General features: G+C 43.6%; 1 protein-coding gene across 2 annotated transcripts in view; it reads left to right on the plus strand.

Annotated features, from left to right (window-relative positions):
- Positions 1 to 16303, plus strand: part of BMERB1 (bMERB domain containing 1) — a 589325-nt gene that overhangs the window by 391717 nt on the left and 181305 nt on the right. The window lies entirely within an intron of this gene.

The raw sequence follows: 16303 nt of genomic DNA on the forward strand, positions 1-16303 counted from the left end.
TTGTGTGAAAAAAAGGACAAAAATTTCATATGGGTACAGTGTTGCATGACTGAGTAATTGTCATTCAAAATGTGAGAGCACCAAAAGCTGGTTATTAACCACTTGAGGACCGCCGTATTGCCATTGTACGTCAGCACAATGGCACAGGCAGGCACAATCACGTACATCTACGTGATTGCCTTCCAGCGGGTGGGGGGTCCGATCGGACCCCCTCCCGCTGGTTACGGCGGTCCGATTCGGTCCAGGAGCGCTCCGTGATGAGGGGATGGCCGTTGGTTTTCGGCCACCCCCTCTGGATCGCTCCTGGCCAATGAGAAGCTTCCTCCCCTGTGTATTGTTTACACAGGAAGGAGGAAGTGATGTCATTCTCCTCGGGGCGGTCTTTTTGACCGGACTACGAGGAGAAGAGTAAAAGTAAGTCTGCACGAACACTACACTGACATGTAGGTACACACAGGCACACAAACCCCCCCCCGATCCCCCCCCCGATCGCCCCCCGATCCGCCCCCCCTCCCCCCCCAGTCACAGTGTCACTGATTGCATTGATCATTTCTTTACTGATCAATGCATTCAGTGTCAGTTGTGACAGTAAAAACTGTCAGGACAGTTAGTGTTAGGTCCAGGGTAGCCCCCTATCACCCCCCAATAAAGATTTAACCCCCTGATTGCCCCTAGAGTTAACCCTTTCACCCCCTTTTGCCAGTGTCACTAAGCGATCATTTTTCTGATCGCTGCATGTGTCGCTAGTGTCGCTAGGTAGCTAGTTATTTTTTTAGGTTCACCGCCAGGTTTTTATATCGCTAGGTACCCCGATATACTACCCAATAATGTTTTTAACCCCCTGATTGCCGCTAGTTAACCCTTTCACCCCCTTTTGCCAGTGTCACTAAGCGATCGTTTTTCTGATCGCTGCATTAGTGTCGCTACAGTCGCTAGGTAGCTAGTTATTTTTTTAGGTTCACCGCCAGGTTTTTATAGCGCTAGGTACCCCGATATACTACCCAATAATGTTTTTAACCCCCTGATTGCCGCTAGTTAACCCTTTCACCCCCTTTTGCCAGTGTCACTAAGCGATCATTTTTCTGATCGCTGAATGTGTCGCTAGGTAGCTAGTTATTTTTTTAGGTTCACCGCCAGGTTTTTATATCGCTAGGTACCCCGATATACTACCCAATAATGTTTTTAACCCCCTGATTGCCGCTAGTTAACCCTTTCACCCCCTTTTGCCAGTGTCACTAAGCGATCGTTTTTCTGATCGCTGCATTAGTGTCGCTACAGTCGCTAGGTAGCTAGTTATTTTTTTAGGTTCACCGCCAGGTTTTTATAGCGCTAGGTACCCCGATATACTACCCAATAATGGTTTTAACCCCCTGATTTCCGCTAGTTAACCCTTTCACCCCCTTTTGCCAGTGTCACTAAGCGATAATTTTTCTGAACGCTGCATCAGTGTCGCTAGTGTCGCTAGGTAGCTAGTTAACTAGGCTCCCAAAAAGTCCCCCACATGTGGTATCCCCGTACTCGGGAGAAGCAGCAGAATTTATTTTGGGGTGTAATTTGACTTCTGCCCATAGCATGTGTGAGCAATATATCATTTAGTGACAACTTTGTGCAAAAAAAAAAAAGTTTGTAATATTCCCGCAACTTTTGGCAAAATATAAAATATTCCATGGACTCAACATGCCTCTCAGTAAATAGCTTGGGGTGTCTACTTTCCAAAATGGGGTCATTTGGGGGGGTTTTGTGCTATTTTGGCATTTTATGGCCTTCGAAACTGTGATAGGTAGTGAGGAGTTAAATCAAAAATTTGCACCCTTAGAAATCCTGAAGGTGGTGATTGGTTTTCGGGGTGCCGTGCGCGACTAGACTCCCAAAAAGTCCCACACATGTGGTATCCCCGTACTCGGGAGAAGCAGCAGAATGTATTTTGGGGTGTCATTTCACATATAACCATGGCATGTGTGAGCAATATATCATTTAGTGACAACTTTTTGTAAAAAAATTTTTTTTTTTTTTTTTTTGTCATTATTCAATCCCTTAGGACAAAAAAAATAAATATTCAATGGGCTCAACATACCCATCAGCAATTTCCTTGGGGTGTCTACTTTCCAAAATGGGGTCATTTGGGGGGGATTTGTACTGCCCTGCCATTTTAGCACCTCAAGAAATGAGATCGGCAGTCATAAATTAAAAGCTGTGTAAATTCCAGAAAATGTACTCTAGTTTGTAGACGCTATAACTTTTGCGCAAACCAAAAAATATACGCTTATTGACATTTTTTTTACTAAAGACATGTGGCTGAATAAATTTTGCCCTCAATGTATGACTAAAATTTAGTTTATTCGATTTTTCTTATAACAAAAAGAAGAAAATATCTTTTTTTTTCAAAATTTTCGCTCTTTTTCCATTTATATTGCAAAAAAAAAAAATCGCAGAGGCAATCAAATACCATCAAAAGAAAGCTCTATTTGTGGGAAGAAAAGGACGCAAATTTCGTTTGGGTGCAATATTGCATGACCGCGCAATTACCAGTTAAAGCAGCGCAGTGCGAAATTGCAAAAAGACCTCTGGTCCTTAAGGTGTTTATTGGTCCGGAGCTGAAGTGGTTAAGGGTGTTTAAGTGCCCAGTGGTCAAGTGGTTAAATAAAGAATTTACAAAAAAAAAAAAAGAATATAGTAGCAAATGATCACTGCTCAGTGGCCACATATACTGTAGTTGGATGAATAAAATATTAAATGATATGGTCTACAAGAATTGTAAGGCTCAATCATCATTGTACATGAATGGAGCTGTCACCTAGACACAATACAGATGATCAGGGATGGGGGTAATTTACTTTGGATAGGGCAGTGAAGGGGGGCAAGAGTAGTACTTAAACAGGTAATTATGTGGCACATGAAAGGAGGATGGTATGTGGTATTAGTAGGGATGGTACCGATGTTCGAGTCGAACATCCCCATTCACATGGGGGGGTCTATCTGGGATTCTGATAAGCCCCTCCCAACCAACGGGCCAGAGTTGTGGGAAGAGGCTCTTGTCCCATCAACAAGGTGCTTGAGGGGGACCCGCTAGCACCCTCCCCATGTTGAGGGCAAGCGACCTGGTATGGTTTAGGAAGCTTGCTCTCCCCCCTCCCCTTTGCTGGCAGTCCTGAATGGCCTGGTATGGACTGGGGGGGGGGGGGGGGCACGCCGATTGATTTTTCATCTATATTGCCAGGAGCGGGAAGTACATTACAGCCGCAAGCAAGTTTAAATTACATTTAGAAATGTAATTTTGCTACGGCGCTGTTCTAGACATGATAACAAATGCATCACTTTACAGGCAGACTAAGGGGACCCCCAGGCACGATATTTGAAGGAATATTTCATTTTTTTTGTTTCACTTTAAGCATTATTAAAATCACTGCTCCTGAAAAAAACTTTTTTTTGCATTGATACATGTCCCCTAGGGCAGTACCTGGGTCCCCATATACTTTTTATGCCAATAACTTGCATATAAGCCTATAAAATGAACACTTTTTCATGTTCGTGTTCCATAGACTTTAATGGGTTTGCATGTTCACACAAATTTTTTGCCTATTCGCATGTTCTGCCCCATCCCTAATTATTAGCATGAATATAAAGCATCCAGACCATCATGTAAAACACTATTGCGTCATACACACGATCGGATTGTTTGCCAAGAAAACCATGGAATTTTGTCCGAAAGGCATTGGCTCAAACTTGTCTTGCATACACAAGGTCACACAAATGTTGGCCAACAATTATGAATTTAGTGACGTACTAGACGTACTACGTGTTTTTTTGGCTCTTTAGCGCCACCCTTTGGGCTCCTTCTGCTAATTTAGTGTTATTAGAAGTTCGGTGTGTGTTGATTTGCGCTTTTCTTTTCACATTTTTCATTTATCACTTTTCAGTTCGCGCTTTTCATTTCATGCTTTTTAGTTTGTTTCTGAACGGCTGTTTGTCAACCAGACATGTTGCAGAATCAGAGGAGATAACATGTTATCTATTATTGGCCTCGGAGTTATTGCTTTGACATAATTTTTTTAGTTGAATAATGATTTGATTTGGTATATTTTTGGATGCATAGAATGCACCTTTTGGTTAAGTTCTATTGGCAGATAGCATGTCTAATTTTATTTGTTTCTTTTTTAATGCACAGTGAAAAATTGTGTAGAATAATACTTGGCTATGTGTTTTACTTCAAATGACAGTTTGAGAGTAAGCAGTTACATTTAAAAAAATACATTGTAAAATTGACAAGGGACACCAACATAGTTGTATCTTTTATCTTAAACTACAGGATAATAGTGTTGTGGTAACTTGCCCAAATAAAAATAAAAATAAAATAAAAAACATAATAATATTATTATTGATATCACTAGAAAGAAAATGCCTTTGAAAATGTATTTGCAATAACTCCATCGGTATCGCCAGCAAAGCAGCTTCATTATTATGCCATTAAAAAAAAGGAAAATTATGCGCTGCATTTGGAGATTTCATAATTTTCCACGTCACTAATGTGAAGTCTCCATTACGAACGCTAGTTTACAAGACCGACTGCTTCCGAGCATACGTGTTTGTACTTTGGACTTTTGTTCGACTGACTTGTGTAGACATGCTCAGAAAATCCGACAACACACATTTGTCTACAGAAAGTCTGCCAACAAATGTCCAATGGAGCGTACACACAGTTGGATTTACCGACAACAGCCTGTCATCAAACATTTCCCATCGGAAAGTCTGATCATGTGTATTGGGCTTTTGGCTACTTTCACACTGGGCGGACAGCATCGGCGGTTATGCGGCGCTATTTTACTAGCTAGCTTTACTGTCGCTTAAGTGGCGCTATTCTGCCGCCAGCGGGGCGCTTTTAACCCCCGCTAGCTCCCGGAAAAGGTTTAAAACTACTGGCAAAGCGCCGCTACAGTGGCGCTTTGCTAAAGGTTTGGTGGCGCCGCCCCATTGATTTCAATGTGCAGGGGTGTTTTAGGAGCAGTGTATACACCACTGCTACAGCGCTGCAAAGATGCTGCTTGCAGGACTTTTTTTTACCATCCTGTAAACGCACCGCTCCAGTGTGAAAGCACTCGGGCTTTCACACTGGAGAGACAGGAGAGGCTCTTTAATGGCACTATTTTTAAAGCGCCTTAGTTTGAAAGTAGCCTAAAGGGGCAATTTACTAAAACTGAAGCACACAGAATCTGGTGCAGCTGTGCCAACCAATCAGCTTCTAACTTCAAGCTGTTTAATTAAGTGTAGCGCTGACATCATGGTTTATTGATATGATTATACATGCTTTAATGTGAGGTATATGGACATTACTGTGGTTTCGCACTAGAGCCATCTAGTGGTCAAATATGTGTAAAGCACCTGTTTATCATTTACCTCAGAACAACCTAAAGACTTGTACAGGAAGTGACTGTTTGTTTTGGATTCTGATGGTTGACCTCGTTACCCAGGAGTCCATGTGTGACCTACCCATGAACACTCTCTTACGCAGTGCATGCTGGGTAGGGGATTTAAAGGACAGCAGTGGCCATTTCTGCAGAGGAAGATGAAGAAGTAGAAATGAGTTGGTTGTGGCCTACAGAAACTTTAGAAGTAGATGCTGACGTCTCTTCAGAGTTGGGAGAAGAAACTGATGGGACTCTCAGAGCAGAGACTCCTGAATTTGTACCAACAACTTATCCTACAGAGGAGCTTAGTACTTCAAATGGCTCCCCACCTGCAGACATTGAGGAAGAGGTTGAAGATACTTGCCAAAAGGAAATGGAAACCCAGAGAGTACCAAGAGCAAAGAGAGACATTCACCCGCCTCGCAGACTGACTTATGATACATTGGGCAAATGCTCTGAAGTCTCGCAGTTTGTTAGCCAAAGAAACTCTGAACTGCCTGGTCCCTCTACTACAGATTCAATAGGGGACAGCCCCACCTCACCCCTTGGCACATCTGTACAAGATATGGTAGTATCAGCTGTGAGTGCACAAGATAGCTCCTCACCATATGACAACTGGTGGGAGGCTCCTCTGTCCATACTGTATGATCGTATAGATGCTAAGATACAGGATAGAGCCAGCAATTTGAGCCTCTTTGGGGACCAAAGAGTTAAAGCAGGGAGAGTGTGTAGTGCTGACATCATGGTTTATTATTATACATGCTTTAATGTGAGGTATATGGAAATTACTGTGGTTTAGCACTAGAGCCATCTAGTGGTCAAATATGGGTAACGCACCCGTTTATCATTTACCTCAGAACAACTTAAAGACTTGTACAGGAAGTGAAGGTTTTGGATTGGTTACCCAGGAGTCCGTGTGTGGCCTACCCATGAACACTCTCTTACGCAGTGCATGCTGGGTAGGGGATATAAGGGACAGCAGCAGCCATTTTCAGTCTCTTGGGACTATGCTGCCTGCCTGTGCGGATCTGTGAGGAGGTTTCCAGGAGACAGCTGCAGACAGTCACCACAGATTGGTTCGAGTTCAACCGGATGCCACAAGGACTGTCTGGGGCCCCAGCGACTTTCCAGAGATTGATGGAAAAAACAATGGGAGACATGAACCTGATAGAAGTACTGGTCTACCTGGATGACATAATAGTGTTTGGAAGAACATTGGAAGAAAATGAAGAACGCCTGGAAAAGGTCCTGAAGAGACTTCATGAGAAAGGCCTGAAACTCTCTATGGATAAATGTCAGTTCTACCAGCCCTCAGTGAATTATCTGGGACACATTGTGTCTGAAGAGGGAGTAGCGACTGATGCCAAGAAGTTAGAAGCTGTCACTTCTTGGCCCAGGCCTACCAACATAACTGAACTCAGGTCATTTTTAGGATTCTGCTCCTACTATAGAAGGTTTGTGGAAGGGTTCGCAACGATAGCCCACCCACTCACTGAGCTTCTGAAGAATCAGGTAGAGGCCAATGAAAACCCAGATCAGTTGGCGAGGCCGAAAGAAGGGCCCAGGAAAAGAAAGAGTCTATCCAGGATCAGTGTAATCCAAAATGTGAAGAAGCCTTTAAACAGCTGAAGTGGAGCCTTACTACTGCTCCAGTCTTAGCCTATGCCGACCCTGCCAAGCCTTACGAACTACACGTAGATGGCAGCCGAGACGGCCTAGGGGGGTGCTCTACCAGGAGCATGAAGGGCATCTGCAACCAATTGCCTATGTGAGCAGAAGTTTGATTACCGCTGAACAAAACTATCCAACTCACAAGCTTGAATTTCTGGCTCTGAAGTGGGCAGTGGTAGACAACTGAAGGACTACCTGTACGGGCCTGAATTCATAGTAAAGACGGACAATAACCCCCTTACTTACTTGCCCACCACTGCGAAGCTGGACGCCACTGGTCACAGGTGGCTAGCCGTTCTTTCGGCATTTACCTTCAGCCTGAAGTACAGACCAGGAGCTGGTAACCGAGATGCAGATGCTCTGTCCAGAAGGTCCCACAACCCTCAAGATCCCTCAGGAGACTGGACTCAGCTTACCCCAGAAGGGGTAAGGGCCCTGTGTGAAGGGACGAGCCAATCCGGAAAAGGTGGGCCCAGAGCCGAAGAAATAGGAGTGTCCTCAGTGAGGTTCCCTAGGTGCTATTGCAATGTCTCCCAGGTTGTGCAATAAGGTCTTCCCAAGCTATCGAGGAAGGATCTCAGGAGAGATAAAGAGGAAGACCCATTGTGCGGAATAGTGCTAAAGGCATTGGAACACAAACAGTCTGAGGTACTGAAGAAGAGTTCCAGTAAAGGAGCCCGGCTGCTCTTGAAGGAATGGGATCGGTTGCAATTACAACAGGGGATGGTCTACCGAAGGGGCCCCTCAGACGATCCAGAAGAGAAGTGGCATTTGTTCTTGCCGGAAAAGCACAGAGAGAGTATTGATTGCCCTACATGACCACCACGGCCATTTGGGAGTAGAAAGGACCCTTAAGTTAGTAAAGGACAGATTGTACTGGCCCTACGTGAGGAAAGGACTGGAGAGTTACTGTCATTCCTGCCTCAGGTGCATACAGAGAAGACATTGCCTCAAAGGGCTGCCCCAATGGGCCATCTGGAGAGTCAGGGGCCAATGGACTTAGTTTGCATAGACTTTCTCTGCTTAGAATCAGACCTAAGTGGGAAAGGGGACATCTTATTGGTGACAGATCACTTCACCCGTTATGCCCAGGCATTTCCCACTAGAGACCAGCAGGCAACCACAGTGGCAAAGACTCTTTTTGAAAAGTTTTTTGTCCATTATGGCTTACCTTGAAGGATACATTCGGACCAAGGGAGAGACTTCGAGAGCAGGTTGATAAAAAGGCTGCTGGATTTATTAGGCATACAAAAGTCCAGGACCACTCCTTATCACCCAGAAGGGGACCCTCAGCCGGAGAGGTTCAACAGGACCCTCCTGAATATGTTGGGAACATTAACAGCAGAGCAAAAGCCCCAATGGAGTAGACACATTGCGGCACTGGTCCATGCCTACAACAGCACTGGGTATTCACCCTATTGACTGAAGTTCGGCCGTGAAGCCCCGACTACCAGTGGATCTGGCTTTTGGAACCTCCCTGGATCACACTTCAGAGACCTCCCATAGAGGATATGAGGATAGGCTGAGGAGGAATTTAAAAATTGCTTATGAACAGGCCAAAGCCACATTGAACTCCAGGGAGAACCGGAACAAGAGGAACTTTGACCTGAGAGTGAGAGTCCAAGATCTTCAACCAGGTGATCGGGTTCTACTAAGGAATCTAGGCATTCCAGGCAAACATAAGTTGGCTGATCACTGGAGGTCGCAGCCTTATATTGTGTGCAAAAAGCTTCCAGGACTCCCAGTGTATGAGATAAAGCCAGAAGGAAACACTGGACCAGTGAAGAGTTGGCACAGGAATCCCCTCTTGCCCCTCACTGAAGCAGTTAGGATAAGTACAGAGGAGGAACCCTCATCCTCATCCACCGATGTGAGCAGGCCAACAACCAGATCTCAGCCTTTGCCTTCTGCAGAGGAAGATGAAGAAGTCGAAATTAGTTGGTTTGTGGCCTACAGAAACTTTAAAAGTAGATGCTGACGTCTGATGCTGAGGTGGGAGAAGAAACTGATGGGACTCTCAGAGCAGAGACTCCAGAATTTGTACCAACAACTTATCTTACAGAGGAGCTTAGTACTTCAAACAGCTCCCCACCTGCAGACATTGAGGAAGAGGTTGAAGATACTTGCCAGAAGGAAATGGAAACCCAGAGAGTACCAAGAGCAAAGAGAAGCATTCGCCCGCCTCGCAGACTGACTTATGATACATTGGGCGAATGCTCTGAAGCCTCGCAGTTTGTCAGCCAAAGAAACTCTGAACTGCCTGGTCTCTCTACTACTGATTCAGTAGGGGGCAGCCCCACCTCACCCCTTGGCACATCTGTACAAGATATGGTAGTATCAGCTGTGAGTGCACAAGATAGCTCCTCACCATATGACAACTGGTGGGAAGCTCCTCTGTCCATACTGTATGATCGTATAGATACTAAGATACAGGATAGAGCCAGCAATTTGAGCCTCTTTGGGGACCAAAGAGTTAAAGCAGGGGGAGTGTGTAGCGCTGACATCATGATTTATTGATGTGATTATACATGCTTTAATGTGAGGTATATGGACATTACTGTGGTTTCGCACTAGAGCCATCTAGTGGTCAAATATGGGTAACACACCCGTTTATCATTTACTTCAGAACAACCTAAAGACTTGTACAGGAAGGGACTGTTTATTTTGGATTCTGAAGGTTGACCTCATTACCCAGGAGTCCGTGTGGGACCTACCCATGAACACTCTCTTACGCAGTGCATGCTGGGTAGGGGATATAAGGGACAGCAGCGGCCATTTTCGGTCTCTTGGGACCACGCTGCCTGCCTGTGCGGATCTGTGAGGAGGTTTCCGGGAGACAGCTGCAGACAGTCATGGCGGATTGCAAACCTGCTTGTTTGTAAGGTGATTTGACGGAGCCTGAGAGCTGGTGATCAGATTGACGAGGCCCAGAGATGCTTATCGGAGTTTCCGATGACCAGATCCAGTCAGCGGAGTGAAACAGAGCATCTACCTAGCTGATACAGAAGTAAGCTACAGTTGCCGGATCAAAGTCATCACCCAGAACTCCGATCCAGTTGGTGAGTGGGTTACAGCCCACCGTTTGTTAATTTGCTGCACACAGTTAGACTCACTTGCAGGCCTCGCTGGAACCTGTTGTTCCACGGAGGCGTAACAGAGCAACTGACATTGAGCAGGCTTGAGGCCTACTTCACTTTAGTGCCCAAGCGTTGTGTATAAGTTCTTGGAGTTATACCTGGAGTACCTTAAGCTAACTCTTACCTACCTTTTGGATTACAAATATCAGAGGAGTCATCTCTAGCTAGCGAAGAAAGAAGATACGGGAGAGAGTACTTTAAGTGAGGCCTCACATATAACTTTAAAGTATCAGGAGCTCCCAGGTTTAGATACATAGAAATATATATATATATATCTTTCATATTGTATTTGTCTGTTGATTTATATTGTACTGACATCCTACGTTGGGATGGCTGTGCAATCTCTGTAACCACCTGCTTTAATATACTTGCAGTAAAAATATTTCTGGTTAAGTGCCCAGTTGTGTGGCGTGCTGTTTTTCCCCACCATGTGGAACCAGAGGATCCTGAGGGTATTATACAGGTACTTTACATTGTTTTAAATTGTACTGTATTACATTGCACCACAGCTGTGCCAAGGGGATTGAGTCAAGTTAAAGCGGGATTCCACCCTAAAGTGGAACCTCCGCTGATCGGATCCCCCCCCCCTCCGGTGTCACAATTGACACCTTTCAGGGGGGAGGGGGGTGGAGATACCTGTCAAAGACAGGTATTTACACCCACTTCCGGGCATAGACTCCCGTGGGAGTCTACGCCATTTCCTGCCCTGCCGCGCTGTCTGCTGGGACACACACGGGTCCCAGTGACAGCGCGGAGATTTCCTATTGCGCGGCGCGACTCGCGCATGCGCAGTAGGGAACCGGGAAGTGAAGCCGATTCGCTTCACTTCCTGATTCCCTCACCTAGAATGGTGCAATCGATCGGCCTCGGCTGCCAGCATCGCTGGAACCCGGGACAGGTGAGTGTCCATTTATTAAAAGTCAGCAGCTGTAGTATTTATAGCTGCCGGCTTTTAATATTTTTTTTTGGTGGAATCCCTCTTTAAGTGTGGTTTCTTGGTAGAGTGCAGGCCCAATTCAAACCAGCAGCTCCTTTGGGCATCAGAGCTACATAAGCTTTGAGAATAAGGGCCAGTTCATACCAGATGCAGTTCCGTATGCTTTTTTTCTGCACCAAAAGTACATGCACAGTGTTTTCCATTTATTCCAATGGCTCTAGTTCACACCAATGCAGTCCGTTTCAGGTCAGTTTCCAGTGCAGAAACTGACTGGAACTGACTGCACTTGAGCCATTGGAATACATGGAAAACATGGTGAATGCATTTTTACTGCAAGTTCACACCAAACAAATGCACTCCGGATACGTTCCAGATCAGTTTTTGCTTACAGTTTACACCACACGCAGTTCCAGTGCATTTTTGATAAAATTTGCTATGTTCCAGTACAGTTCTGTGCAGAAAAAAATCAGCATGCTCTACTTTATTTTTGCACCAGAAACTGACTGGAACTGACTGCACTGGTGTGAACTAGAGCCATTGGAATAGATGGAAAACACTGCATGCATTTTAGTGCAGAAAAAAAGGGCACAGAACTGCATCTGGTGTGAACTAGCACTTAGCCCATGTTCACATCAGGCAGTTTTGACATGTGAGATCGTCGCCTATTGCCGGCAACGGCACCGTCTGAATTGGTGCGACACTGCACCGATTCCCAAAAGTAGTTCCTGCACTACTTTTAGTGACTTCAGGAGTGATTTGAATAGACAGCTGTGCATGAACCAGCACAGATGTCTGTCAAATTGCCTCCGAAGATGGACTAAAATGCGGCTTTGAAATCATGCAATTTCAAACTGGTCCTCAGTGTGAACATGGGCTTAAACCTAGAAGCTGATTGGTTACTATGCACAGTTACACCAAATTCTATGTGCCCCAGTTTTAGTAATCCCCCCCCCCAAAGGGACAGGATTGGAAAGGCCCCACATACTTTCAACTATGGGGAGGAATGGTGTTCTCAGAACACTATCAAGTGCATTTTTGGACACAGGGATAGGATGTCCTGATACACAACGATGGAAACCAACGATGGAAACATAGGAGCTCTGTGCAGGTCAGCTGTTTCCCTTACATTATTTTTAGAATGTGATTTTAAGGGCATATTAGAAGTGCCACACATTTTGAGTATACTGATAAATCAGTATCAGTATAAATCAGTATCAGCTGTGTTCCAGCCAGAACCGCTGATAGAAATTGCAGGGCCCTGTACAGCCTACCTGATGGGGCCCCCCAGCGCAGTTCCTTCGTTTCTTTTGACACTTTAGGTGTTTTTTACACTTTACAACTCTTTATTGTATTGTATTTTTTTATTTTTATTTTTTGGTCATTGATTTGCGTGGGTTTGGAACCTATTGGTTCCTATATGTTCTTTTAATACCTATTTCTTATTGACATACTGGTACAATAGGGCCAATTAACCTCCCTGGCGGTATGATTATTTCGGATTTTAGGTTCTGAAAGCGGTACAATTATTTTGCTTGAAAATTTGGCGTTTTATATTGTAGTCCTGCAATTCTTAGGAATAACTCTCTTAAATCTTAAATCTAAAAGTTTGAAAAATGAAATCATAAATTATAATATAATAAATAACTATAAATAATTATACCAAATAATAATATAACAATAATAAAAATTATTCAATAATGTAATCAAATCAAAAACACAGAAATTTTCTCAGTTGCAGAATTGTCACTGTCATTACTTTTCAGTATTTGATGACGGATCTCTCCGCAAATCGCTATCCCTCAATTCTGCGAGTGATTCCAATTTATTATCGCTGTTTTCTAGCTAGTCTAAAATAATTTTTGATGTAAAGGGACAGTTTTGGTTGCTATGGACAATCTCCAGTTTCCAGGCATAAAGAAGAGTTTTTAGAAGATAAACCTGCATGCAGGGCAGTGGGCAGACCACTAGGGACAAAGGGGATGTGAAATAATTACATACAGCAATGTAATCTGTAAGATTACATTATACTATATGTATACTGTGTGTTTCACTTTTTGAATTTGACGCCGATCTCCGCCCCCGTGCGTTGCAACGCTCACAGGGAACGGAGATCGGCTCCGTGATGAATCGAGCGGAGGACGAGCTGCTCGTACAGCGCGGGGACATCGCTGGATCCAAGGGAGAAGGTAAGTAAACCTTCTCCTGCATACAGCGATGCGGTCCCGAGTCTGGCTCGGGGTTACCGCCTTTGGTACAAAACTTCCACCCCGAACCAGACTCGGGAACACCGCCAGGAGGGTTAAAGAAAGCTGCCCTGAACAAAACTTTTACTGACCTTTTAGGAAAAAGCTAGCTGCTTGGGTGTCATGGTTTTCCTTAGGCCTCATGTACACTGCTGCTGGTAAATGGACGTTCAGAGGCAGTTGGAAGCTTTTTTCAGCTGCTCCTGAACTCATCCAATGTTATCTTATGTGTACATGTACACAGGTTTGTTTAATGTCGTTTTTAGGCAGTTGGGTTTAGAGGCTTTTTTTGGAAAGCAAAAAAATGAGTTCAGAAGTTTAGAAGCGCCAAACACTTCTAAACGCAGCTAAACACAGTAACTTGTGTTTCGTTTACAGGCTATTTTGGCTTCTAAACGCAAACATGGCCAAACGCAGCATGTAAACGTGGCAAAACTGATGTTTTAAACGTTGGTTACTATCTGTTACTGTTACTATATAGTTAAATTGTTCAGGAGAGGTTGTAAGAATGTCCCATGTACATTAAGCCTTAGACTTTAGTATTTTCTGAGGCAGCATGCAAAATCAAGAGTTTTGCCTTTTAGGCCTCGTACAAACAGTTTGATTGTTGTATGACTGAGCCTCTGATTTTTGTCAAAAGCGCGTGTACAGGATCTTATCTAGCACACTAACTATCCACAAATTGTCCTTTGACAAACACAAACATAGTGACGTACTATGAGAGTATAAAGAGGAAGTTAATTTTCCAAGCGTCACCCTTCTGCTAATTTCGTGTTAGTAGAAGTTTGGTGAGCATTGATTCATGATTTTCAGATCACACAAAACAAATGTCTTTTAAAACAGGTTTGGAATAACTACATCAGTATCACCAGCAAAGCAGCTTCATTATTATCCCATTAAAGAAGATGAGAATGTGTGCTGCATTTCGTCATTTCATCAATTGCTGCATCATGAATGTTAATTCTAGATTACGAACCGTAGTTTACAAGACCGAACTGTTCCCAGTCATTCCTTGATTCTGAGCATGCATGCTTGTACTTTTGACTTTTGTGTTACAATTTCTGTACTGACCATGTGAAAATCAGATGTTGAGTTCACAGCTGACAAAAATTTTATAGCCTGCACATCCAGCTTTTGTCTGACAAAAAAGTCAAATCATCTGTCAAAAGCACCGTACTAACAATCCAAAAATCCGCAGACAGCTTGTCTTACGAATTTTCTATTCTGATTTTCATATCATGTGTACGAGGGCCTAAGGCCCCATACACACTATTTGATTTTCTGCAGATTTTTATCTTCAGATTTACCAAAACCATATAATGTGAGGTCAAACCTTAAAGCCTTGTACACGCGGTCTGATTGTTGTACGACCGAGTGTCTGATTTTTGTCAAAAGGGCGTGTGCAGGATTTTGTCTAGCATACTAAGGATATGCAAATTGTTTGAGAAACACAAACGTAGTGACGTTCTATGAGATTAAATAGGAAGTTAATTTCTCAAGCCCCTTTGGGCCCCTTCTGCTAATTTCATGTTAGAAGTTTGGTGAGCATTGATTCGTGATTTTCAGATCGTACAAATCAAAAGAATTTTGACATTTCATCAATTGCTGCATCACAAATGTTAATTCTAGATTACGAACAGCAGTTTACAAGACTGAACTCTTCCCAGTCTTTCCTTGATTCCGAACATGCCTGTTTGTACTTTCGACTTTTGTGTGATGGATTTCTGTACTGACCATCATAAAATTAGACGTTGAGTTCACATCAGACAAAAATTTCATAGCCTGCACATCCAGCTTTTGTCTGATGTAAAAGTCAAATTGTCTGTCAAATGCACTATACTAAAGATCCGAAAATCCACAGACGGCTCGTCTTCAGACTTTTCCCTTCTGATTTTTGTATCGTGTGTACGAGGCATAAAGCCTTGTACACACGATACAAAAATCAGAAGGGGGTTGTCGTTTGACAGGCTGTTGTCTGAGATTTTTGCCGTTAGTATGCTCCTTTCAACAATTGTTTTCCAATTTTCGGCCAACAAATGTTGGATGACAGGCTAGTAAATTTTTGTCAAACGACAGCTCCACGTCAGATTTTCGGATGGTCAGTACACAAATCCATCACACAAAAGTCGAAAGTAAAAGCACGCATGCTTGGAATTAATGCTCACCAAACACGGAATTAGCAGAAGGGGCTCAAAGGGTGAAGCCCAAGAGCTGAAATTCCTCTTAGTACTTCACTACATTCACTACATTTGTAGCACGACAATTTGTGTAATGTTAGTATTCAAGACAAGATCCTGGCACACGCCCTTTTGGTAAAAAGCAGACACTCGGCTGTCCAACAATTGTATCGTGTAGGAGTTTCAATTTGTATGCAGTCAGGCAGGCTCTTGCACTACATGTTTTGGAAAAGCTGAAGACAAAAATCTGCAGAAAATCTAATAGTGTGTATGGAGTCTAAATCCTCGTACACATATCACTAATGTTGGACAACCGAGCGTCTGATTTTTTTCAAAAGGGCATGTGTCAGGATCTTGTCTTGCATACTAACATTATATAAATTGTCCTGCCACAAACACAAACGTAGTGACATACTACGAGGAATTTCTGCTAATTTCGTGTTTGGGGAAATTAGCAAAAAAAAATGCTATTTGCCATAATTATTTTATTCACGCTACAATTGTAGTTGAAGTTTTATTTAATGCTTATTGTTATCAACTGTTTTATCACCCTCCCTCCTTCTTTTTTTTTTTTTTTTTTTTTTTTTAATTGCTAGTTTCTGTAGTGCCAAGAGTTTGAAGGGTAGCACACTTTGACATCCTTGCCTTGATTGTCAGGGGACCCTGTTCCGGTCTGCTTGGCCCTGCATCTCAGTGCTAATCCCTTTCCCATCACTTGAGAAACTTTCAAGCCTGC

The sequence above is a fragment of the Lithobates pipiens genome, unplaced genomic scaffold (genome assembly GCF_037356315.1).
Source record: "Lithobates pipiens isolate NorthernLeopardFrog02 unplaced genomic scaffold, aLitPip1_a1.2 Scaffold_22, whole genome shotgun sequence".
Lineage (NCBI taxonomy): Eukaryota > Metazoa > Chordata > Amphibia > Anura > Ranidae > Lithobates > Lithobates pipiens.